The sequence below is a fragment of the Falco cherrug genome, chromosome 3, assembly GCF_023634085.1.
Source record: "Falco cherrug isolate bFalChe1 chromosome 3, bFalChe1.pri, whole genome shotgun sequence".
NCBI lineage: Eukaryota > Metazoa > Chordata > Aves > Falconiformes > Falconidae > Falco > Falco cherrug.
In genome coordinates, this window is record NC_073699.1 from 12,455,519 (window position 1) to 12,482,875 (window position 27,357).

The following is a 27,357-nucleotide window of genomic DNA, read 5'->3' on the forward strand; positions in this document are numbered from 1 at the left end:
GCTGGTTCAGATACTTTTTCTTTAGGACCAGGCGTGTCGCAGTGCTGGCGGGACATGGCTGTGACTGCTCTGCCACTGCTGGTGACCTGTGGCTCCCTCTCATCCTCACGCCAGTGCCTTGCTCTGAATTCCTGCCCAGCACGATGCTGTGTAGAAGCAGTGAAATTTTTCTCCCTGCGTGCTGGCATCTGATGGCACATGGTAAATGCCTGCTGCCCTCACTGGTGGTTTTTTTTAAGATGTTGCAAACGAAGGTCAGGGTGATTATTCTCTCACTAAGTCTTAAAGCCAATTTCTGGATCGCAGGCGAGAATAGCATTGCTTGCATTCCTCACATGCCTGTTCATCCTGCCTTATAGGTCTCATTGCTGTAGCTGACCAGTGATGTTTTCTTACCTGCAAGGGCAGAGATAAAGATGTTGGAGTGCTGAAAGAATCTAATCTCAGCTAAATCTCTTTTGAATCAGAGAGTACTTCTGCTCTTTGGTGTGTTTTTGCAAAGCAATCCTTTGAGGAAACCTGGGAGAGGCACGTCAAGCTCAGTCACTTGTACATGGGCATGAATGCCTTGTGTGCAGAGGTCCAGGCGTCACGAACTCGGGTGTTCACTGTAGGCTTCAGACAGAAACATGTCCATTGCGAACCTGTGCATCACTTGAGAGACTTTGAAGATGTTTATAACCATTCTTAACATTATAAATACTTCCAAATTGCTATATATAATTTGGCTTCAGACATTTCTAGGTCATAACTAAACTGGTAGGCTTGTTCCAAATCCGGGATGGATGGCATGAATAGCACTTTGTGAGCCAGACCCATCACATGCTCTAAAATAAACTTGTGCTGAGCCAACATTGATCTTCAGATTCTTTGAAAGTCTTCCCCACCTTACAGAAATTCTTGATAGTGTTTCTACAGCAGTTGATAATGAAGAAAAAAATAAAGCAGAGCATGGAGGAGAGTAAGGAAGCAACAAGCTGACTTTATGACGGGAAGAAACAAAACATGCAGCTAGGAGAAATTATTCTGAATAAACAAGCTCGTGAAATAACAGCTTCAGCAGCAGACAGCTTTTGGCTTGCCTAGCACTCTCATGAGTTTAGATTGCAAATCTCTTAAATTTACCAAAGCAGAGTTGTCTCCTAACAAATATGAATGGCTGCCTGAAATATTAACACAAAGAGTTCCTGTTTTCTGGGGGGCAGAAAGAATAATATGGAATACATGAGGGTGACATAAAGATGAGAAGATAAGAGATCTTGGATGATTTATCTGATGACCTGTCTCCCAGTAGAGATAATAAATGCCCTAAGTGAAATTTCACCTGGGATAGTTTGCTCAGTTCTGGCCATACATACCTAAGGCAAGTCAATTCAAGCTTGTTCAAAAGATCAGGCAAAAGAAACCCCAGCTTTTAGTTTCTCCATTTGTTTTATCCTCCTGTCTGACAAGGAGAAACTGAAAGATTTGATTTCTGTATCCCGGTGAAGGTGGGTAGATCTGAATAAGGTTGTTCTTTATAAGGAGATAAGGGAAGATGTTAGCCCTCCTGCAAACAAGAGCACATTGGGTAGCAACATCTGACTGTAAACAGACAACGAGTGTTTTTAAGCGCTTGGAAATGAGGAAGGCTCCAGGCTACCAGAAGAATGAGGCACTGGAAAGAGCAAGGACAGGAAAGCTGTACTACTTGTTTTTAAAATTGTGTTAATGAAAGTCATGCTATTGTATGTGTGCCTGGAGCACAGCAAAGGACCAAAGCCTACACCCTTGAAAGTTGTTTCCATTTACCTCTGTGATGGGAAGAAAGTAGAACTTGGTACAGACAACTGTTATTTTGAATACGTATATCTCATATACACACAAAAAGGAATGAGAGGCTCTGAGTGGAGCTGCAGGATGCTTTGACTTCAGCTTACATTGTCTAGTGATTACCTAAGAGAACTTGCTGTTGCTGTTTAAGCCCTAATTCTGAATGCTTTTCTCTTCTCATGGCTAATTTTTTTATCTCTCTGAACATGCTGTCATTCTAAAATACCTATCTTTGTTTCTTGCTTTCTTTTTTTTAAAAAAACCAAAATCATTGCTTACTTGAGGCCTCCACAACCCCTGTTCTCCCAGAGGAACAGCAGTGGATTGGGATGCACAGTTCCCCAAAACATGAGGTGTCCCCTCACCTGGTGCCACAGAGGCAGGGCGGCAGCTTCTGCGGGGCTGACATTGCTGCTGCTGCTGCTGCTGCTGCTGCTGGCACCAGCGAACAAACAAAGCTCTGTTCATTTTCTGCTCCAGCAGAATGAGCAGGGGGCGGGGGACGGGACAGAAGAAGGATGAGCTTGGGGATGGAGCTTGCTCAATCGAATGAGGAAAAATATAGTGAGGGAAGGGAATGTATAGTCAGGTTCATAAAGAAGTGCTTTCAATGATTATATGTTAAACACAGTTTGGAAGGGTTTGGCAATGCCCTTTTATTGCTCTTCACAGGACAGCTTATCTGTTCATTTTTTCTGTTTTGCATGCTAATGATAAATCAGAGTCAAGCATCAGTGCTTGTTTTGTCGTTGCCATTGACCCTGATTTAGGACAATCTCAAAACACAAAATACCTTCCCATTTTCTCAATGCTTATGTCTTCTTCCAGAGTTCCAAATAGCAGGCTGGCACTGTGATTTGAAAATCGTTTTAAACATTGTTGCTGTAGCGTATTCTTAGTAAAAGACAAGACTGCCAAAAGTATGCCAGAGATGGAAGCACCCAGGCTGCACTGAGAGCGCTGGGAGAGAAAAGCTTAACTCCTGTTTGAAGGTCTCAATCTGTGTATTTCCATCCGTTTGAATTAGGTTGAATTAGCCTGCTGAAAGCAAAGCAACCATTATTACGGTAATGAGATATTAAAAGAAAAAATCTATCACAAGTTTCATAAGACATGCTACCTTCAGAAATATGGCATTATGGAAGTGTGGGCATTAAATTCGTTGGCCTTTGCATAAATATGGTGACTAAGAAGCCATATTTGTGTTGCTCTAGTTAATTAAAAATGTGATTTTAAAATGTTTTCATGATGTGACTAGAACATCCATCCTGTAAGGAGAGCAAATACTGAAACGTGAGAGGCTTACTTCTGTGTCTGAGAGGTTAAGCATTTTCATCTGGTTGAGCTGAAGTTGAGGGAAGAAGGAATTTTTTTCAACTTGGGGGCTGCTACGTTCTTTTTAGTTACACCATGTATGCGCGAGAGTCCAAGAGCTGATTGAGCACAGTCTAATTAGTCTGCTGACAGCAGATGGAAGCAAATGGCCAGACCATGAGGTGTGTCATACCTACTTTGACCTGCAGCCATCAGCTGGCCTTACTCCTTGTTCAGCCATGCAGAGGAGGGATGGCCAGCAAGAGCGGGAGGCAAAAGATTTGTCTCACTGCCACTGCCATACACGCAGAGAGGTGAATCCTCTGGCCTTTATAAAGGCTGTTGACCCTTTTTTCTTCTTTTTTAATCAAGGCAGAGTTCATTCTTTCACAGATAAAGTGGTGGATGTGTTTATACTTACGTCATAGACTCGGAAAGGTTGAAATCTTTCTGCAGCATAGCTATTCCCTTTTCATCTCTAATGGTCACTCTTCATTGCTAAACTAATGCATAGGAAAATAGGTGCAGATTTGGCATTTCCCTGAATGTGTTCACTGCTTGAATAGTCATTGTGCTTGCTGTAGCCATAGGTAGGTAGAAGTGTTCTTTAAAAGTGGAAAAGTGATTTTTTTTCTTACCCAATCTTTTTTAAAAAACTGATCTTTTTCATTCAGTGTTGGTAGTGAATTAGAAATTTGCTGTGTCATTGTTAACTAAGCAGAATAAAGATAGTCTGGAAATAGAAATTGCTGCAGCCTGTGCAGAGAGATGTCAGCTGTTGCTGGGTGTCATTGTGAAACTGTGAAGTCATCAGAAATAATCCTCACTGGGAACATGAATATCAGGCACAATGGTGGGTTTCCAAACTGAAAACAGAGAGACTGAAGTCTGGGAAAAAGAAAGAAGAGAAATATCACATGACATAAAAGTGGCTCCTGTTCTTTTTGGCTCACTGGAAGTTTTTGGCTGTCTGTAATATCTGATACCCACAGAAGAGATACCTGAAGATCCATGACCAATAAATGCAGTCCTAATCCAAGACAGCCTGTAGAGTTTCCATATGCTCAGTGGGAACTTTCTGCACAATAACATTGAAGCCATGCAAAAACATGACCCTTGAAAGTGAACAGGAGGAGGAGATTTAAGAAAGGATAACTTATCTTGTTAATGACACCAAAGAATAAGACACTCAGGAGAAACCCAATAGCATCAGCGGTAAAGGTCCTGTTACCACTGTCAAGGATGAAAAGGAAAGCCTTTAAGAAAAAGAGGCAATAAAATTGCTTTCCAACTTCTTTATCACCCATTACATAAAAAGCCTGAGGGAACGAGATCTTACAATTGGAAAGAGTCTTAATGGTCCAAAACTCAGCCCAGACCTTGGAACAAAAGCTATAGTCATCACATTGCTTTGCTTTCTGGACAAAGAACGTACTATGTAAAAAGCAGAAAAAAACCTCAGGAGCCTGGGATATGCCAATAAGCAAATCTCCCTTTACTCAGACAATAAAATAAAAGATCAGGAGAGAGGAACAAACGCAAGGCTTCAAACAGCAGTCTGTTAACCCGTCAGACCAATGTGGATTTAAGATGAAGGTCCACCAGTTTTTTATCTACAGGGAATGACACCACCTGTGCCCTTGCAGTTTCTCTTGTAACGTCAAAGCTGGTGGCTCTAATAATTGCACAGCTTCTATCAGAAGTTTGTGCTGTTGTAAAAGTAAGGGTATCTGCTTATTCATATAACATGATTCAGCTTCTTTTGCTTCCAGTAATGTGGCACTGAAATCACTGTTGTTTATTGCGTATTAATGGTGTTTCAGAAGAGAAAGAGAGGAAAGAATAGAGAATTTAGTAGTTGAAACACTTGTTATTGTATTACTGCCTTGAAAATACCTTTGTTTTGTACTAACTGTATCGGCAGGACTTGTTTGCCATAGACCAAGAAGTCAGCAATGAAGGAGAAGGTAGATGGCAGTCATCATTGACAGAAAAAGTGACAGCAGGAATGTGGGAGAAAGCATCTTTACTTACCAACTTTTAACAGATAATCCTAATGAGGCTGCAGGATGCCAGTTGTGGAAAGCAGTAGCCAAATCTCACACCGATTTTAATAAAACTGACAAAATGAGGCAAAAGATGGTCTTTTCTTTTACTGCTCCAATAGCCTGGTCTTTATTTGTAACTGAAGGGTACTTCTGAGAAGAAAACATTAATATTGTTATAGTAAGATGCAGGCTCCCAGAAGAGATGAAAAAAACACTGCCTGTGCATTCGCTGGGTACCCAAGGAGTGTTGTCTGTGATGCCTCCATGGAAAGTAATTTTTGCCCACTGGCAAAGCTGAATGGTAGCTGCTGAGAAGAGCAAGCTCAGACCTGAACAAGCAAAAAGTTGATTCTCGCTGTACAGAAGCGTGAGATGTTTTCTGGGAGTAAAGCTCAGGTAAAGCTGACCTCTCATTATGTTAGTTCTGTGAAAATGAAACTTAAGTCAGTGATTCAGGCAAGCACGTAGTTTCTGTTTGAAACACTACATTGAGAACTACTCTACATGAATAGTTCTGTTTTCCACAATTTTCTATACAGATAAATGTTTATATTACTTACAGAAGAGCAACAACATATGCAGCTGACTGTACCTATTCTTAACACGGTTTAAAAAAGGAGGAATGCCAGTTAGAGCTGTGTAACAGGCTGCTCTGAAGCTACAGCCAACAGATTTCGCTTCTGTTTTGAAGATGAACAAAGAAGCAATATTTTGATATCATATTGTCTCTATTTTTTTTATAAAACTAATAGCAGGGACAGAAAACAGCATTAGGCTAGCCAAATTCCCCAACAGGTAGTGAAGAAACCTCAGACAGCTCAAAACTGGGAAGGCTATACAACAGCTGTGGAGAGCAAGCAGCATCATTTGCAGTATCATGTTTCAGAAAAAACAATTAGAGAAAAAAGTTGCAAATGCTAAGATGATACAAACCTGTACAAATGTACAGTCATACTCAAAAAAAAAACAACAAGAAAAAAATACAAATAAAAAGGGGAAAATCCACCACAGCACAAGTTTATTTACGTGATTCATCTACATTTAGGGAGCCTGTTTCAGCCTTTCACTAGCTGATCACTCACTGCCGGTGGTGGGATGCGGGAGAGAATCAGAAGGGTAAAGGTGAGAAAACTCGTGGGCTGAGATAAAGACAGTTTACTAGGAAAGGCAAAAGCCACACTGTTTAAGCACTGCTCAGCCATAACCAAATCATCCCTGTGTTATCAACACTGTTTCCAGCACAAATCCAAAACGTAGCCCCATACTCGCTACTATGAAAAAATTAACCTACCTCAGCCAAAACCAGCACATTCTATATACCTTATCCCATGCCATTTATGTCATGATCCAGTCTCACATTTTCCAATACATCCTCAATAATCACCACCCCTCTTCCCATCCTTTGATATAATACACAAATATCAATTCCTTTTCCTACGGACTACCCTGTAAAATACCCATAAAATGTCCGCAAAAGTCTATAGGATGTCCACTGAGTTCATTTAGTCCATGGATTTGGGCTCCACTGTTACGGTGGTCACTGAGGACAGGAGAGGTGGTGTGTTGCATGGAGTTACTGGGCACCAAAGCCAGCTCAGGTCATGTTGCTGCTGCATTTGCACTGCTTCTTGTAAGACTTGTCCTCCACTGTTTTGGGTGGTTCCTGCCGCAGTAATTCTTGTAACATGCAACTCAAATCCTGGGTTAAAACAATGTAAAGGTGTATCCATTACAGTCTCCACCCCTGGTGTCTTTGGGCCAGGTCACAGGGTTTAACATTGCAATGAACTCCTCCCTTTGCTTCTAGCCTGGCTAGCAGCAAGGGGTTCCTGCTACAGTAATCCCCATAATATGCAACTCAAATACCAGGTTACAACAATTTAAAGGTATTTCCATTACAGTTGCCACCCCGGTCCCTTTAGACCAGATCACAGGGTTTAACATTGTGATGAACTCCTCCCGTTACCCTTGCTCCAGCTTGGACTTACTGACAGACTGCAGTCCCTTAGGTTGGTACCTACTCCAAGTAGAGCCTTATCTATGAGCCATCCCCTTCAGGGATATACCTTCTGCAACATAGACTTATCCACAGCTACAGTCGCTTTGAGGTGCCCCTGTTCCAGTGTGACCTTATCCATGGGACACAATGCCTTCAGAGATCTACCTGCTCCAGCATGGCCTTGACCGCAGTTGCAGTCCCTTCAGAAGTAAGCCTGCTCCAACATGGCCTTACCTATGCCTGCAGTCCTTCCAGGGTTGTACCTGCTTTGTCATGGGCCTATCTATTGCCACATGCTTTGAGGCTCCAGCATAACCTCAGGTACAGCCACTGATGCTTCAGGGTGTACCTGCTGCAGCAGAGACTTTTTCACAGCCACAGATGCTTCGAGGTGTACCTTCTCCAACATGGACTTGTCCTTGGGCCACAGTCCCTTCAGAGGTATACCTGCTGTGGTACAGATGTGACCATGCCCACAGACACTTTGAGATGTAACTGCTCTGGCATGGATTTATCCACAGCCACAGATGCTTTGGGGTGTCCTGCTCCCACATGGACTCATCCACAGGTCACAGTCCCTTTGACTTGAGTTTACTCTAGGCTTACAGCCTGTCCAGTACAGCAGCACAGAAACAGCAGCCATGCCCTGGCCGTCTGCCCTTGTAGGTGCATCACCATTGCCGTTATCAAAATGTGCCCAGGCAGAGCACAGTAAGATGAGAAGCAGTGCAGCAGTGCAGCCAGCACCGAAAGCAAAAAGCAGCCACTAACGAGCACTAGACTCTAATACACAGTAAGGCAAGCAAGCCCCATGGCAAGCACAGAAGCCTGCCAATTAATAGCTGAACAGCAATAACAGCTATAAATTTGATCTAGCACATTCTAATCAAATCTGTTGTTATCTCAAACCCTTTGAGCCCCACATTGGGCGCCAAAAGCCACCTGTCGTGGTTTAACCCCAGCTGGCAACTAAGCACCACACAACTGCTGACCCCCCCTTGCAGAGGAATGGGGGAGGGAATCAGAAGGGTAAAGGTGAGAAAACTCATGGGTTGAGATAAAGACAGTTTGATAGGTAAGGCAAAAGCCACACACACAAGCAAAGCAAAACAAGGAATTCACCACTTCCCATCAGCAGGCAGGTGTTTGGCCATCCCCAGGAAGGCAGGGCTACGTCACGTGTAAGTTACTTGGGAAGACAAAACGGTATCACAGCAAACATCCTCCCCTTCCTTCTCCCCGCAGTTTTATATTGCTAAGCGTGATGTCATATGGTGTGGAATATCCCTTTGGTCACTTGGGGTCAGCTGTCTCAGCTGTGCCCCCTCCCAACTTCTCGTGCACCCCCAGCCTACTTGGTAGTGGGGTGGGGTGAGGAGCAGAAAATTCCTTGGCTGTGTGTGAGCACTGCTTCAGCCATAACCAAATCATCTCTGTGTTGTCAGCACTGCTTCCAGCACAAATCCAAAACCTAGCCCCATACTCGCTGCTATGAAGAAAATTAACCTACCTCAGCCAAAACCAGCACACCACCCCCACCCCCACTTTGCCGGATCTTGGGACCTCTTACTCAAACAGCACTGAAGTTTCTTTCCTTCCCTTCCCCAGCCACCACCGGCAACCTCTAAGGGTAAACATCCAACTCTTGCTCTCACCTGTGTCCCACAGCTATCTCTGGCAACTTCAGCATGTGTGCAGCTAACCAAGCCAGACCTGAGATCACCTGTGGACTGGGCAGCAGGGACAAATGAGGACATAGTGACAGCACAGCCCTCTGCAGCTACTTTCTTGCAGGGAAAAAGCACAGTGTTAAAACTAATTTTTGCTTAAATAATTGGTTTATTTGTTAAGTCATGAGCTGAGAAAGCAAATGTTAGGGACAGAAGTGCTGTAAACAAATAAAATTGTAATTTAGTGCTGAACATTTGTCACAATTAAGAACTCTGCTTTCAGATTTTTCTTAACTGTTAGTGACTGTCACCATTTCACCTGTTGTGTCTAATACATGGAGTTGTACCATGCAAGTCACTTGCTACTTTGCTCAGTTTCTTCCTCCCTGTTCAGTGAATGCTTACCTGATCTAAAAATAAATACAAACTTGTAAACACTGTCCTTGAGCTGCAGGCTGTTAGGTAGAAGCAAATTCAGCCATCGCTGTGTATGTGTGGTAAAATGCAATCTGTGCATTGATTTTTTCCTGCTTTGAACTCTAGGCCGTTTTGTATTTGTGGCTGCTGCTAGCAGAATGGGGCTGCATCTGACAACAGCAGTGGACTTTAAAAGGCAGAATATAAACAAGGTATTTGGAATGTGCCCAGGGAGATAAGTCTTGCTTCCTCCTTTTTCCCCTCAAGTTTCACTTTATGGTTTGTGACAGCCAACCTCCTGCTTTTCACTGAAACAGTGAGAACTGCCCTGTGCCAAAATTCAAGTTGGTGTTTTTGAACTGAAGAAGCGAAGTGAATCAAGAAAATGTGTCACCTTGAAAACAGATGGCCTGCTGTGGATGTGGTAGTTCAGTAGCAGGCACTTGGTCCTGACGGTTTTGTGGTGGCAGGAGTCACGGAGGCTCCCGTGGAGCCTGGGAGCTGTGCATCTGATGCTGCGGGGATCACTACGGGCGTGCCATACCAAACCTGGTACAACGAGCTAGCTCGGGAGCCGTTGTCCAGCACCTGGTGATACTGTTGAAGGGCTCATTCAAACTAAAGTGAAAACTCACACAGTAATATGTGAAGTTAAAATACCTCCCTTCCCCATTTCTCTACCGCACTGGAAAGGAAGATCGGTGTTTGCATTGCTGAGGCTGGCTGTGGCAGGTGAACGTGTTGTTGCACCGTTGCTGCTTCTGTGCTTTCCTCATGACGAGCATGAGCGCTGGCATTGCGGACCGGAGAAAGGATTTCTCACTTGTGGCTGTGTGGGGACAGTGCAACTTGTGAGCTGCATTTCAGAGATTATGAGCTCTGTGTAAGCACCTTTATCGTACAGCAAGCTCCATTTTGTTTGTAAGCCCAGTCTCTCCTTCTGCTATCTTAATTACTTTCACAATCCCCATTTGGCTGCAGTCGCAAGCAGTGATGTCGCAAGGGTGACCATAGAAGGTCACTAAACCTTGATGACCCTTGGTTATCAGGAAGAACTTATCTTGCCAGCCATTTTCAAGAGAAGAGATGCAGAAGGCAAAGCTATGTCAGTGAAGGTCCCTGAATAATTTGAAGGCCCCCAAATTCCCTAGCAAACAATGATCAAAGGAAAAATTTCCAAAGCTGGGAAATGCAAACAGAATTTTTTGTTTTGTCTAATTCTGTTTATTTCTTGTGCAACTGTAACAGAAACTGTTGCAAAATCTCTCTTATATCTCAGCCATATCTGCTCCTCCACTTACAAACCACCACCCTGCAAATGCATAGAAAATGGAAAGTCTAGCGCTTCAGCAGGTGAGGATGGCTATGTGTGTGTGTGTATGTAAAGGCAGGCATGTGGCATTGGGTGGCGTTAGGAATAGCTCTGACTGGACATTTGGACCATGAAGTTCTACTTTCTTACATGTTAACAGACTGAATCTGTGTGAAAGAAATATGTCTTGGGGCTACTGGGGAAAGGGTAAAAAGTTCACCCATAGAGCTGCCCCAGGCCAAGGGAAAGTAAAGATATACAGGTCCACATCCAAACTCAGTTTTCTGGTGAGTGTAAAACTCTGGAAACTGTAAGTGTGTATCATCATCTAACAAAAAAAATATATGGATACGCTGAAGTTGACGGGACGCACAGGAGCTCTGGGGTGGCAGCAATATCGGATCCAAATTTGAAAGCCTGTTTGCTCATTTGTTCTCTCTTTCACATGCTGATGTTATCAATGTTGGCTGATACTTGAGAGTCAGATTTTAGGTATTTGTTAATATGTAAACCTACAAGTTCAAATAACAAGTCATTTTCAACAGTTAAACTAGTTCTTAGCATGGCATGACTTATGCAGTGTTAACATCACTTTAGGATGATCACCTCTGCTCCCTCTAGTGAAATTTTGTTTCCAGAGGTAGAGACATTACCTACAGTATTTCTTCAATTTCACCTTTATTCCTATTCCGTCTTGTCTTAAGCGGATTTTCATGAGACCTTGGTTTGCCTTTATCTCGTTGGACAACCTACAGCTTAATTACAGCTTGCCAGTGTCTGTCAGGCAAGGTTACACAATTTTTCATACTTTTCTAGGACTCTGAAAACTTCCCATTCAGCATAAACATAAGAGTTTCAGCTCCAAGAATTTAGAAGCTTTCTCATTTGTGAGGTGTTTGGATTCCTGCCTCAAAGCCACCAGCAGATTTGATACCATTGGGTACCTCCATTCAAGTGAGGAAAACACTTGCAATCATAGAAACATAAGAATATTCAGCTGGAACCTCCTAACATTGCCAAGAAACTCTATTCCGATGAATTTTGTGAGATTTCTCCCTTTTAACTCCCAGGCATCAAATCCATCCTGCCCCATGTCTCCTTCTGGAGTGTTTTTTCCTGCCTTTCTTGTGGACAGTTTCCTGTGGCCTCACCTATTTTTTTGTCAATTCAGTCTCTTCCTTACAAGGAGGAGAAAGCTCCTTGTTCCATGCCACCCCTTACTTCATAGTAGCTATACTTGTAGATGTTATTGTCATATGCCATGTCCCCATCTAAAGTTCTGAAGAAGATGGGAGAAGTGGTAAAGGAAGAATATGGTTCTTGGTTTTTGCCTCATTTCAGTTCTGGGGTGAGCCAGACATTATTACACTTTAGAGGACACCAAGTTCTCTCATTGATACTTCAGGGGAAATGTGCATAGAAACGGTTATGTGACTAGCACACTTGGAAGTATGTGCCGGGATAAAAGTGGCTTCCTAGTCCTATCGAACATTTTGTACCTCTTCAGTGATGTGAATGAGCAGTGGATCAGGCAAATAGGTTGAGTTGCATAACAGAACAAGGGAAAGACAAAGGTCTTCTGCTTGTGTGATTGCCAGACTAGCTGTGAGTGGCAGCACAAACTGAGTTAAACATACAGACTTCATCATTTGTAAGCATGGATGTTCTACAGATAACTTTTTCACTTCCATGGTTGTTTGGAAAGGTGTGGGAATAGCCTCACTTGGTGTTAGTGCTTTTCATATGGAGGAAAAGAGGAAAGCAAGGTTCATAATTTCACGATGCAGGAATAAGCATTCTCTGTAGTCTTAATATTTTCTGTTGTCATTTAAAAAACACCTATGGAGCCACTTTTCTCTCTTTTACCCCAGCTAATAACCAATGCACTGCTGATTTCAGCAGCAGCCATGAAGTGAAAATGAGACCATAAATACTTCTAAAAGAGCAGTGGAGTCTATCAAGTCCACAACTTTCTCCACACAGTGTAATAACCATAAATTTCACAAATTACTTAGATTTGCCTTATATTAATTTAAAAATAGAAAGCCAAAATGCACTATGTGCTTGACCAGTGTCTTACAAGTAGCCTGCAAGTAATAATTGTCATGGTCAGTGTCAGTCTGGTCCTGGCATGATGCATACGAGCAGACTCTTGTAGCGCTCCACTGACTTCAAAGTAGCTTTGTGCATGCCTTGAGATCATTTCGTGGCGAGGCTTGAAGACCCTTGTTACCACTCAAGTGTGGTTGAATGTGGCTCAGAGGTAGAATAGCAAAAGTCACCGACTGTGGTTTACAGATCCAGTCTCAGGTGAGAGTGTCCTAGTGTCACAGCCGGGAATGCCAAAATGCGTATTTTGTCCAGCAAGATCTGGAGTGAGTTTTACTGAAGTCATCTTTCCTTTTTCCGTACAGCCTTTCCCACAGCACTTTCTACTTGTCTGTGCTTCTGTTCACCTTCCGTCAGAATCTTCACTTACCTTTCCCATCTTCCTGATGGCCCTTCCTTCCTGATGGTATCAACTGTTTTACAGGCTGCTGGCAGGCCAGTGCTCTGAACTGCTCATTTGTAAGACCTGACTTGTCTAATCATAGAATCATAGAGTCATTTAGGTTGGAAAAGACCTTTGATATCATCAAGTCCAACCATTAACCCAGCACTGCCAAGTCCATCACCAAACCATGTCCCTAAGCACCGCATCTACGCATTTTTTAAACACCTCCAGGGATGGCAATTCCACCACCTCCCTGGGCAGCCTCTTCCAATGCATGACCATGCTTTCAGTGCAGAAATTGTTCCTAATATCCAATCTAAACCTCCCCTGGCATAACTTGAGGCCATTTCCTCTTGTCCTGTCTCTAGTTTCCTGGGAGAAGAGACCTTCCCCCACCTGCCTACAACCTCCTTTCAGGTGTAGAGAGCAGTAAGGTCTCCTTTTCTCCAGATTAAAAAAAAACAGTTCCCTCAACCGCTCCTCATAAGACTTCTACTCCAGACCCTTCTCCAGCTTCGTTGCCCTTCTCTGGACACACTGCAGCATCTCTACATCCCTCGTGAAATTAGAGGCCCAAAACTGATCACAGTATTCGAGGTGCAGCCTCACCAGTGCCGAGTACAGGGGACAATCCCTTCCCTTGTCCTGCTGGCCACACTGTCTCTGATACAAGCCAGGGTGCTGTTGGCCTTCTTGGCCACCTGGGCACTGCTGGCTCATGTCCACCCAGCCATCAGCCAGCACCCCCAGGGCCTTTTCCCCCAGGCAGCTTTCCAGCCGCTCTGCCCCAGGCCTGTCACATTGCATGGGGCTGTTGTGACCCAAGGGCAGGACCCGGCACTTCTTCCTGTTGAGCCTCATAAAACTGGCCTCAGCCCACCAGTCCAGCCTGTTCAGACCCCTCTGCAGAGCCTTCCTGCCCTCAGGCAGGTCAACGCTCCCCCACAACTTGGTGTCATCTGCAAATTTACTGAGGTTGCATTCAATCCCTTCCTTCAGACCATTGACAAAGATATTAAACAGGACTGGCCCTGGGGAATACTGAGCCCTGGGGAACACCACTTGTGACTGGCCACCAACTGGATGTAACTACTATCACTCCTTGGGATTTGCCATCCAGCCAGCTTCTTACCCAGTGCAGGGTATACCCATACAAGCCATGAGCAGTCAGTTTCTCCAGGAGAATGCTGTGGGAGATAGTGTCAAAGGCTTTACTAAGGTCATCAGGTCATGAATAATCTCTTGAATTCACTATTGACATAGTTTCATTTCAGTGAAATTAATTTCATCATCTGCATTGACTACTGGCGTTGACCCTGGCAAAGCTTAAAGCCTTTGCTTTCCTCTTACCTTTTTCTTTCCTTTAATCTGTGTCAGAGCTCACCACTCTTTACTGCATACCCTATCCCTTGTTAGTTTCCTTCCAAACTTTTCTTTATTAATTTTCTATTTTATCGTAACCATCAGTTATCTCAGACTCCTCCTCTAGCATTTTTCTTTGTAATCGTACCTGTTCTCCCAAGCTTCCTTATTGGTACTGCCTGGTGACTACACATCTGACCTCTCAGCCTGCTATGCAAGAAGCCCAGCATCTGCTCATTCAAATCCATGCCATGCCGGTGCGGTATTTTATTACCCTCTCCTAACCACAGATTCCTTCCTCAAAACAAATATTGTCAAAGGAGAAACAAGACTGAATGCAACAGTCAGTAGGAAACACACATCCGAATGAACATACATTCTTTGCAGCGTGTTCCATATATCATTCAAGTATTTTTTGGCGTATGCAAAAACTGCCTGGGACACATGGCTCTGCTACCTTGTCTTCTGTCCAGCTGACAGCCTCTCCAGCCCTGCTGGCTGTTCTCCTTCCCCTAGCGACGGTATTTGTGTTGACATTGCAATGGCAGAGCCTGGTAACAGGATCCCAGATTTCCATGTACCGTGGTACATGGCTCTTGCTCTGGCCCTGGTCTAGGAGTAGGGGCTCTTGCTCCAGACACTGAGCCTTTGCAGTTATTTATATGATTGATAAAAAGAGTCAAAATTGATAAAGAGAGTCAAAACCTTGTTTGAAACAAGGTAAGTGACTGTTTATTTGCATTTCGTTAACACTCTTCCCAAGTTTATTTTTGTCAGTAAACTGTAAAATTCACTCTACTAGTCAGGGTAAAGTTCACAGGGATAATCAGCAATTACAAGCAGATTATGATTACTAATTCACTGCAGCATTCCTGTAACATACTATTTCTATTCCTGGATTGTTAAATTGGCATTTAAATTATTAAAGCTGCATAATAAGAAGCCATAAATTCCCCCGGAGGACCCGAAACATTCTGACATTTCTATTAATGAAAATACTTCAAAAAGATTAAAAAAAAAAGAAAAGTTTTAATGAAATACTGTAGGAGCATGCAACCATGCTAATAGGTTAACTACATGTCCACTCAATTTAGGAACAGATTATAATAGCAGTCTATTAGCAAATTTAGACTAAAGAGAGCTTTTTGGGACATTGAGAGCATTTTTCATTTCCTCATTCAGATATGTACATATTTATATACGCTTCTTAAGCCACACTCAGCCCTCTTGAGTTACTGTTTTTACGGAGTGCATTAGGATTGATTTAGTACAAATTCTTTACAGCGTAGCTCTGTAATGTGTTTTTCCAGTCTTGCTCTTTAACCCCTGTAGACATGACCGGGTTTGGACCAAAGCTGATTACGGCGTCCATGTTTTGGTGTTCCGTCTCAGATGGCTTCCTTCCCTCCTCCGCGCAGGCTGGGTTGTTGTGCTTGGCCACCTCTCGCACAGGCCCAGGGGTGCGGAGGGGCAGCATCTCCCCCCAGCTTGGTGGCAGTGGTGCCGGGGCAGGCAGCTCCCAGCAGCCCGCAGCCTGACAGGGTGTGAGCACCCTGCATGCTTGTTACTATTTTTTCCACCTGAATTTATGTTTATTGCCATCACTTTTTCTGCAAGGGCAGAAGCCTCTCCAGAAGAAAACAAACAAGTTTGCTCGCTGATGGAGGACCTGGTCCAGTATCGACTGAAGCCAGAGAAATGTTTCCGTTGACTGAAGTGGAGGCTGGGTTGGAGGAGGAGTGCCAGGGAGGCTGACACGGCAGCGGCTCCATCAGGCAGCTGCCTTGCCTTCGGCTGTGCAGCTTCCAGCATCTCCAGCGTTAGGGTTTTCAATCTGCATTTTAAAGAAAAGAGCAATGGTTGTTCATCTACGACACTGCAATTTGCCAAAAAAAGCTATGGAGCAAATCATGACATTTATTTCGCTGTGAAGTTTTTTGCTGCAAGCTGTCCCAATTGGGTACATAGCAAAACATAATCCACGGGTAAAGACCTGCCTCTTGGGACACAGACTGTGATATGTCTCCCCTACCCTTGGGACCCAGCTTATTTTTAAGCTTGTTCCTATCAGGTAGCTCCTTGTCCTGAACTTTCTGGACTACTTGCCCATGCCATATTTTTAGCTGGTGTGCCTGCTGCATTTCCCATAGGAGATCACTAGGAGCTGAAAGGACAGATAAGCAAAAGTAATGATGGACAGCTTGGTGGGATGGGAAGCCAGCTTTTTAGGAGAGACCAAAATGAGCCTGGTGCTTATGCCTGCTGAAGGAGAGCAGCCCACCACACCTGGGTTCAACAGCACAGCAATAAGGAGAAGGTTGGGAAGGTAATAAAATACCCAGACCTGGCATCAGCTGAGGGATTTGGGTTGCCTGCTGCTGCTGTGAGCCTGTAGCAGCTGGGTGCCTTTGTCTGGGGGGTTTTGGAAGAAAACCTCTCTGTCCTAATTGCACTGAGGAAAAATACCAACTGGAGTGTCAGCTCAAGTATACATTAAAAAACTAGATCAATTAGTGCAATTTGTTTGATGTCAATTTATTAATTTCCATATGCATATCATTATTATTTGGTTGGCCAGCTCAGAAAGTATCTGAAGCTTTGCAGATGTAAGATTGTATCTTAATGTCATTTTAACCAAAAAACTTAACCCTGCAAATGCTGAATGATCTGGGCTTGTCATTTTTCTTGTCAGCATTGTTTTTAAGCAGACTGTCATTCCATGTGTAGGTTTTCTTCTTTCAAATACATTCACGGAAGACAGATTACTTCCCATAAACTTAGGTACGTATTTTGTACATAGGACTCTTATCTGAAAACATACCTCAAATATTGGTAAATACCCTCTGGGGTAAGTTAGTAGCATTTCAAATAGTATGAATAAGGAGTAAATTTATGTTATTAACACCAGGGCAGCCACTGTCCCTCTAGCTGTCCATCAGTGTCCACTCAGTTGTCCATCTAGTCTAGCAACTCCTCCTGACGGTTGCTGACATTGTCAGAAGGTGGTGCTGAGGGATGCTTGTGCAATAACTTGTCCACTGGGGAGGTTTTGTCTGTCTTTGGCAGTGGCACTACAGTGGACGTGGGGCCTCACATGCCCCCACCCTGACAAGGAGGATCATCCCATTTCTGTAAAAGCTCTCATATTGCTTATCATCAGTTTTATTTTATTCTGTAAAATAATAATAATTTAAAAAAAAGATTTTTAGGATTCAGATTTGATGAACTCCAGTTTTGTTAAACTTGTATTATGCAGAGGCTTGCACAGACCTTTTTTTTTTTTCTGTCAGCTGCACTTGGCTGTCTTTCCTCGTGTAGGTGCCTCATTCCTCCTGCCAGGGTGCAAAGCCTCCTATCACTCTCTGAAAATCACAGCTTTTGCATTTAGAAAACGGATATCCAAATCCACACAGCGAAGGTCAGCATGGGGCATCCTTTATTTCTATACTACTTTTGCATTTTCCAATATGTGGTTTCTACATACTTAAATTCTCAGTGCACATTGCAAAGACACTATTATAATGAAGTCCGTGGCAGGACAAGAAACAGGACCCACCTTCTTCACTTCTGGCCATGTCCTTAAAAACTCCTGGCCATGTTTTCTGTCTGTTAAACAGCTCATCCTTCAGCAAGATACTGTCACTTGCTGATCTTTTTAATAGTCTTTCCTTCTTCCTTCTGCTGACTGAATGGGCGCATCCCTACAAATACATGTGTCTGTGTCTATTACACCTGTATTATCTGTGGGCCTCTATCTGAGACTTGTGTTTCTCTCAGCAGTGAAAGAGCCACAAAGTCCTTTACCTATTAAAACAGTGTTGAAATAAAATTTAAGAAAGCAGATGTCACTTTCTGGTGGAGAACAGTCCTTACATACAGATCTCTTGTGCACATGAGGCCTAGTTCAGTTATATGATGGTGACCCTTGTGGTATTCAGGGTTTGGATCAGTAATGTGGGGGCACATCATGCTAAAGCTTTTAGTTGTTACAGCCACCACTAGCATCTTACCGTTTGTCTTTCATGTAATGTTAACGCTTCTAAGCTGTTGGTTGCAGTGTATGCAGAAGTGATTTAAAATGCTTGGCTGAAAGGTGCAGCTCTTTCCTCCAGGACAGCTGTGTCATGGGTGTTGTCATTTATTTTCTATCCTCCTTTGTCATGTACCCAGTAACAAGGCTTAGTTAGCTGACAGCCACAATCTGACTGCACAGAAATGCTGGGCCAAGGAAAATTGATTCTTAACCTCCGCTGTTGTCAGAGGATGTTCCTGTTAAGCTAGGTGTAACATAATAAATTACAGCAGTAGCTATTTCTAGGTAGAGGTACCATTAGGTATAAACTCCACAGCCCGAGCAGCTTGCATGGAAGGTGCTGTTGTTTTTTTCCATTATAATTTTTATTTCAGCTGCTGGTGCAGGCAGATCGATTTTGGCTCCTGATTTTTTATTATTTTTTTTTTGCTGTGTCACTGCATTGCTCTCTGTTTTTCAGACATTGTGCCAAACTCATAATTAATCCAGTGTCAGAGGAGAGCAGTAAGAATTACCAACAAGGGAGACTAAAGGAAAGTACGGTTTGTGAATACTGGCAGCAAAGGAAGGAAATTCACTTTTTCTCCCACTTCAATCTGGCAAGTCTCGGGTGAATTATTCATGCCGTTACCGCCCCCCCCCCCCCCCCCCCCCCAGCTGTATTAGAAAAGGTGTAGCAACAGCGCAGCCTTGCCTGAGACCCTATAGCCTTTCACACACACTCCAAGGGATGGCTTCTAAGGAATGACCCTTTGTGGCCTCCTTTCATGCAGCTCAGTCCCTGGGACCACAACACAAGGATCACAGTGTTGCAGAATAACCACCATAACAAACATAGCTCCATTTGTGCTGTTACTGGTGTGTAAAGTATTCCTTCCTTTTGGCTCTTTTGCCTCTCCCCACTCCACCACCACCCACCCACCCCCCACACCCCTTAGAAAGCAAAGGGTAAAGACCAGCTGGGAAGACTCTCATCATTTCATGTCATTTTTCTAATTAGCCCTTAGGATCCTTCTAGGAGTCTCCACAGGGCTGAGCCTAATCAAAGGCTGGAGGTGCCGTAGGGAAGCAGTGCGTTCGTTCAGAGAGCATGCTTTCCTCCGAACGCTGCTGGTACTTCCTTTCAAGTTCTTTTAAGTATCCTTTTAAGTCCCTTTCAATATTATCGCTCTTTTAACCTTCCTGTTTTTCTGCTACTATCAAGCAGCAAAGGAATAGGAAGTCTCAGCAGTTTCTTCAGAAATTGCAATACGAAGGGGGGAAGACAGAAGTAACAGGACTTAAAAGGTGTATCCCTCTTCAGCCCAACAATGAAACATCTGCCTGTCCAGCTTTAGAAGCAAACTACAAAATGACAAGCCAAGTCAGCAGCAGGTTCCATATATTTAGATCCAAGCGTATGTGTTCAGTGCCATGCCAGAGGTATGCTATAGTTGAGTCATTTTGTAAACTTTAATTAGATATTTTTGAACAGTCAGTCACTGGTAGAAAACAGCAATAAAGGGAGAAAAGTCTCTTATTTTGAACAAAATACAGTAAGATTAGGGCTCAGGAATGTCCCACAGAATTAAAGACAAGAATCCTATGGAGACATTAATGGTTATATTATTAACTTCGTAGGTATTTCTGTGTGATAAGCCAGTATTGGTCAGCATAGCTAACATCTCATAACAGAAATCAGCACAGATGCTCTTACAGAACAACCAGAAAGGAACAGGCACTGTGAATTACTTTTTGAGAAGTCATTTACCTAAATAAGCTCATGTGTGTCTTTTGGGCCCAGTACTGTAACTTAGTGAGATTTTTGAATTGCGATATGAAGATTTAGTGGCGATTTTATGTTTATATTTTATTTAAGAAAAAATCACTGAAATGGAGCTTTATCCTGCTACAAAACCAATCTGGGTCATTTCTCAGCATGCACTGAAAGCAAAATATGACAGAGCTGTCAGTCAAGGAGCACAGCCTCTTTAAAAGCAGACACCACTTACCAAACTTCAGCAGGGAAGAGTGATGCTCCTAAGCGTCTAGAGCAAGAAAGTACTCTGTTTTGTAAACCACCCAGAGATGGTTCTCATACAAGTTCAATCATGAATTCAGAAAGAAACCTATCCTTTCTTTAAAAACAAAGTAAAAAATTTAGTTTTTCTGACTACAAAAAAAGCTAAGCTAAAAATCGCTGAATTTCCTTTTGGTAGTAGAGTCTGGGTGTCCGTTCCCTGCACTAGTCCCTTCTTTACAAGCAATTTTGTTACTTTGGTTTTATACCACTTTATTTGTACTTTGTGACTTGGCAGAGGCAAGGTATAGGAGCAGAAGACTTTTTAATAGCTGTCCTCTCTGACTTCCCACATTTGTAGTACTCTCTATTTTCTGAATTTAAGAGGACTAATGAGAACTTTGAAAGAAAGGAGGAGGCAGCATGTGCTACAGCTCTTTGCAGAAAATCGAAATGGTTTTGCAACGGAAGAAACATGCTTAGGTAATCTTTACCTAGAGGCTGTCATCTTTTTGTCATTATCATCCTTATGAAATGACTCGCTGCCATTATGTAGCTCTTCTTAAATTAATTGTGTTGTTTCACTTTCTCTGAAAGTCTGCAGCCCATGGGGAGGATGTGACATAAGTCTTTCCTCTTCCAGAGCTTTCATCTTCCCAGGACAGTCACAGGCTCTTCTGCAATAGGAGCCAATTTTCCTTCAGCAACAGTAGCAATTCAGTTCCATGTTTTCCCTGCAGTTTGCTGCATCAGAAATTTGCATGCTGGTACTTAATGTCTTTCTCCCTGCCTATAACCTCTCTCCCATCTCCGTTAGCTATTTTTGTTAGTAAGATGCTCTGGTGTTTAGTTAGTGCCAGTTCCCTGTTCTGTACTGTTAGCTTGCTAACAGTTTGAGGTGTCAGCTTGCATAAAATGCAGGGGTTTATGCTGCTGAAAGACAGATTTGGTGTTACAACAGGTACCATTTTCATCATGAGAACTCCCCCCCAAAAATCTAACTTTATTCTTACATAGCCCTGCTCTGCTTTCTCACAAAGAATATATGCTGTATGCTTTCATACTTTTGCTAGATAAACATGAATCAGAAAAGTCACAAACGCTTTCAATGCGACAGAAAATTGTTGACAATATTTTTCTCTTTTTGTCAAAAAACGGCCCAAGCCCAAGTATTGGCAGGCACAGCAAGAGAGTTTTTTAAATTACCATTTTGGGGCACCCTGCCATCTTTCTCAGTGTACACTGCCTTCCTGTTTATGCCCTTCACTCCCCCAGAACCCATGAGGGGGAGAAAAAATGCTACAAGTAATTTCAAGCCATCCTATGGAGAAAGGTGGGAGACTGAATGTAGTTTTGTGGTAAATACACAGGTCCTGTTTAAAAATAAATAATTTCTCTCAGCAATGCCTTTTCAGCTTGCTGAGCTTCCAGAGAGCATTAAGGGCTATGACAAGTTGGCATTGCTGCTGCGGTATCGTAGCAACTCCAGCAAATCAAGACGGTGCCCTCCAACAATGAATCATTCATTTAGAAACCATATCTCCTTCTCCTCTTTCCTTTACTTGTGAAAGATTTATTCCTTTCAGGAGGAAAATTTATATCCACCATACAGACGTGCGCTGCACAATACCTCGTGGAGCACGTTCAGTAGCTTTGGAGGAATTGCTCAGGACATTGCCTTCTGCCAAGGCAGTAGTTTTAAAGAATTCTGAACAAGGCAGCAGTGGTAGCGGTTTGGATAGCTGCCACTTCCCAAAGCTGCTCCCCTTCAACCTCTGCATTTTACCTGGCTCACTGAAGGGAATTAACATCACATGATTATATCCTTTGGTTTGTCTTCTTCTGGTAAGGTAGCTGAACCACCTAGTGAGCCAGCAGCAAGGAAAAATGCTGCCAAATTATTATTAATGATCTGCCTCTAACAAACATCTAAGCTATAAGCCGGGGGGGCGGGGAAGTAATTATTTTCTTACTACGAAGTCCCAGCTGAACACATTGCTAAGAAACACATCAAAGGAGTCAGCTTAAAACGCATTAGGTCAGATTTCCTAATGACTGCTAGACACCTTTGGAATCAGTTAGATGGCTGATGGCTGAGAAGCTCCATAAGAAGCCAGCCGAACAAGAAGCCTGTGAAAACTAGATGTGCCTTTCCAGACCTATGTCCAGTCAATAAAGTTAATAAAGCACCGGAGCATATGCGTCCGTTTTCAGTTGATGTGCAGATTGAAAGAGAGGACTTGGCTTAGACCAAGTGAGCCGGTTCAGTTAAATACAAATACAGAAGTGAAATGTCTTTGCACAGTACGAAGGTATACAGTTATTCTAGCACTGGAGTTCAGTTCTTCAGGGAAGTAATATGGTGAAGTAATCTGATTAAATTAATAAGTACAGGGATATGTCATACTTAGGCTTGTTGACAACAACGTAAAAAACAAAAGAATTGCTTAGGCATCCACTGTAATCAGATTTTATTATATTTGGCATTTCTTAAAATGCTAATTCTTGAATTTTGTCATTTTTCCAACACTTCAGCTTTTCAAAGTTGACAGCACTCATTAAACAATAGTTGACAACACAGATTAAAAAATTGAAAACGTGCACTTCAAAGGGTTAAAAAAATGCAAACTTTAATTGTTTAAGCTAATCAACAGGTATTTTTAGATCATATCAAGATTTTTTTCTTACTGCTTCAGTGCTTCTAAAGCACTAGGGCTAACATGTTTCGGTTTTTTGCTTTTAACTCAGGTACGTCAAGTTTTTAGGTTATGCTGGTTGAAAGAATTTCTTGGATTTGAAAGAGAAAGTGGAAAAAAACTTGACAAAACTACTTCTTCCATGCCTGGCTAAGCTTGTCAATAAAAAACCCCTCATTTCCCCTTTCTTTGCCTCCAGCTTTCTTACCAGAGCTAGCTGCGCAGGAGAACAACGAGCGAGTAAAAGGGTAGTTTCATTGGCAGGTGCCCTCTTTTTCACTGGGCAAGGAATGCCTGATAATTCAGTTAAGGTACTTTACATGGAAGGGCTTGGTATCTGCTGCATCAGTGTGCTAAACTTGAAACATAGCATCTATTGGCGCTTTGGTTTAATCATGCAGTATTGGAGAAATAAAATGAGCTCGATTGTTCATTGCTGCCTTAAGGAAGCATCACGTTATCTGTTACACTTCACTGTAGAATAGCGTAGTAGGCAAGTGACAGGTAAGCTTTCTTGAGAAAGAACGTGAAGATACATTTTAAAGCTGTAGTGTCTCCAGTTTTTTATTTGAGAGCTTTTTTGCTCCTTTTTCAAGGTGAGGTAAATAATAAATGCTGGAAAAGTCATGATAGGGGTCGAACCAACAAATACTTTAAATATAGCAGTTGAAAAGGGCTTCTGATGCACATGAAACCATTCAGATACATCTCTGCTCGTAGGATCACCACTGTCACAAATCCAAATTTCAGTCAGTGCATTTCAGCTCTTAGTTTATTTTCTCTCCTTTCCATCATCAGAAAAGACTGGGAACCATATTGTCAGTTATCGCGATTTCTTTATTAAAAATAAATATGTGCAGTGGTGTTAAGCCATGTGCAAACATAGAGGAGGCGCTCCCAATCCTAACAGGTCTGGTCCTCCAGGAGCAAGGAGATTAGAAGAAAACACTGCAGTATTTGTAAATAAGGCTGTGGTCTGGCTTCCAGTTCCTTCGAGTTCCATGGTGTATATGCATTATTTACTGTTCACCATCCTGGAGAATTTACTAGCTTTCTAGGGAACTGCTTGTATCCTCACTCTTTGGCAAATAAGGAAGAGAGGTTTGAGAGGTTAACCTCTAACAGAAAGGTCTGTGAAGGTATGACTGTTCATTAGGGAAGGAGGCAAACCACCTCAATTTTCCATTTCAGATCTGCTCAAATTGTTCAGTTGAATTTCAGCCTTAGTTAAACAAAACTTCAGCGCAGTGGTTTAAGCCCCACTGTTTGGTTTGGCTCCCAGATTAGGATTTTGAAAGAGTTGTTAGAATCCATAGTATAATTCTGTTTGTGTGTTTCTACTTCTACTTAAATGTGAATAGATTTTTTTTTTTTTAATTACTGTTGTCCGTTCTTTCTTGGCTATTAGTACATTACAGAGCCACATCTGAACAGAAGACAAGCAACATTAAAATTCTCTAGCCAAAGGGGGAAGCGTTTTTTTTCTGTAGAGCCCACATGACTACTTAGATCATTATATTCTTTTCACTTTGAAGAAGTGAATATTCTCTTCTTTCTATCAGATGTCTTTTAAAGCTATTTAGGCTTTACATCTCTAGGGAATTGAATGATAGGTTTTCATTCATCCTTTGCCAAACTGGCTGTATCAAAATTTCAGGTCTGGCATTTGAAATCATGCCTGCCCTCGTGCCCATGAAAAACTGAAGACACTTTCATAGGATAAATGAAATCTTAGTTTTGATGACCTTTTCCTTGTTATAGGAGATTGTTTTTTTGGACTATGGCCTCTGGCCTTCAAGCGTAGTATCAGATTTTTCCACTCGTGTGCTGCAAGTAGTTAGTCATCAGGAAGTACACTGCCAGACAAATCATAGCTCTGCCTTTCCTGTTGTCACGTTTTAGTACCATTCTTTGAACTGTTCATGTGCTGATGTGTTTTTCAGCAATGAATGCAGGGGAATAAAGTTCACGGTTCCCAGTCAACTGTGAACTGCTCATCATATTTCTTCAAAGGACTGAAAAAATGGAGGAGATAGATACACTCAGTTTTTAATTACTCAAAAGATGTCCAAGTTTGCTCCTCTGTCTTCCAGACATTTACAGGATGTTTATCCTGTAAATTAAACTTTAGCAGTCATTCACTCTCTTAGACATACAGATGAACACCACTCCCGAAGGGGCAAAGTGAGTAAACTTTGGTTCATTGACTAGCCTGTGGTAGGAAGAAGAGAAAACTGGAAGAAACCTTTCCATCTAGGTCAATTTAGCAAGAAAGAAAAAGGAAAATAATACAAGGGTTGCTATCTTCAGGAATTCAAGCCTTCTGCCCTGGAGTATATTAAATTTAGAAAACATATTAACGTACCGCAAAACCCACAGGACAGATTTCAATTGACTCCACCTAGATTTTGGTGGCAAAACATCCTGGCCACATAAACCAATGGAGCATTTTGTGTGGAAAGGTTGGCTTCGTCAGTTATTACTCACAACTCAAAACAGAAAGATTTATTTTATTTTCCACATCAGTTCTCCTCCATCTTACAGTCTCAGGAGGAGAGTTCCTTCTTTTCAGTTTATCCAGATGCAAATACCTATAAAAAGTAGAAGGCAGTAAAGAATCCTCCCTGAAGATTTCTCCTGCAGTGTTCTTCATGCGGAAGCTTGTTGGGAGGGGTTTCTGAAGTCAGGGAGGACGCTTGGGATTCACCTTTGAAGCCTTCGCAGCTGCTCCAGGAAACAAACACAGCCACTTCCATGATCCGGCATTTTGGCTAAGTTTGTCCCAGTATATATGTTTTTCTAAAAATAATCCTTTAGAGCAGGTAAATGCATTGGAAGGGACTGTGGCTTAGGGTGAGCAGGTTCTGTAGCCCTCGAAGATCGAAAAGTGTCATGCAAACAAAAGAAAGTCAAGCAAAACCAAATAATGAAGAGAAAAAGGGGAGGGGCGTGTTCAGGAAAAGGATTTCTTTCCAGTGGACTGAGGTACCAAACTAACCAGGGTTTTTTTTAGTTCCTGGCCTAACAAGTGATTCTGAGCAAGCCTCAAGCCATTTTGAGGCACAGCAGCTGGCTGCTATACTTAGTGGGGGTAGGAGGTCTCTCACCTCCCCCTGGCTTGTACCCACTTAAAGTCTTTCTGAGATTTAAGCAGGAGGAGGACACCGATCCTGTCACGCTCTTACCAAGATAAACTTCAGAGCCTGCACCCTTCCGAGCCCAAGCAACGTATTGAATGCAGAGTCCTCAAGATATTTCACTTCTAAAAAATACAACAAAAAGTCCTTAATCAAATTTCTCATTATCTGGGCTTACAGTGCACACACAGTTATCTCCATTATATCTTTTAATATATATTCATCTCTTCTGTTTGCAAATGTAGTGAAGTGAAAGCAGTGATGCTGATAAAATATTGGTTTAACTGATGCTAAAGGAGATAACTTGGGGCAAGGCTAATAAAAGCTGAAGCCAGCATGACTGAAGAAAAAAGGAGGCGATACCTGTAAGTATAACAGTATTGAGTGGTGCTGGCAGGCTGGTGCCATGCAAACGCGGTGTGCAGAGAGAGAGGAGCCAGGTGCTGTGGTGGTTGAGAGCACAGGAAAGTAGGGGCGGTGTGGTTGTGACCCATCCCTTCCCTTACAGGCTTCTTTGAAAGATTATAAATTTGCCCTGACACTTGTTTAAGAGAAAGAGGAAAGGGGGAGGCAGAGAGGCAGCTGTAACTATAGCATGTCTGGGGTGTCAGGCAGAAAAAAGCAGGACTATTAAAAGAAAAAAAAAAAAAAGAAAAGCCCAACAACCTCCCACTATGTAACAGAGCTGTTGCACACACATCCCGGGCTCTCAGCAGCACTGAAACTTGCTGCCTCAGAGGCTGGCCCAGCTGTTTCGTGTTAGAAAGCAGCTGGAGAAGGAGGGGAAAACACTGCTGGGAGCACCAGGAAGACAGGACCTGGAGCACCTAAGCCAGAGCCCTTTGCTGAAGCTGCCCTTGGGAACATCCTCCGCAAAAGGAGGTGAGCCCCCCTTGGCTGAGAGCTGGCTTTTGGGGGTGTTTTCTCATCCTCATGCTGCATGTTGTACTGAGGGAAGGGGTGAAATGGGATGAGAGATCCAGGCAACATTATTAGTGCCTGTGGAAATAATTGAAAAATAAAATGCAGGCAGCCCCTTGGGTTTCCAGGTTTCCCTACGTTCA

General features: G+C 42.7%; 1 protein-coding gene across 1 annotated transcript in view; it reads left to right on the forward strand.

The window, feature by feature from the left end:
* The window catches only part of ANKH (ANKH inorganic pyrophosphate transport regulator), a 110,505-nt gene that overhangs the window by 14,051 nt on the left and 69,097 nt on the right, over nucleotides 1-27,357 (forward strand). The gene's annotated exons all lie outside the window — the stretch shown is intronic.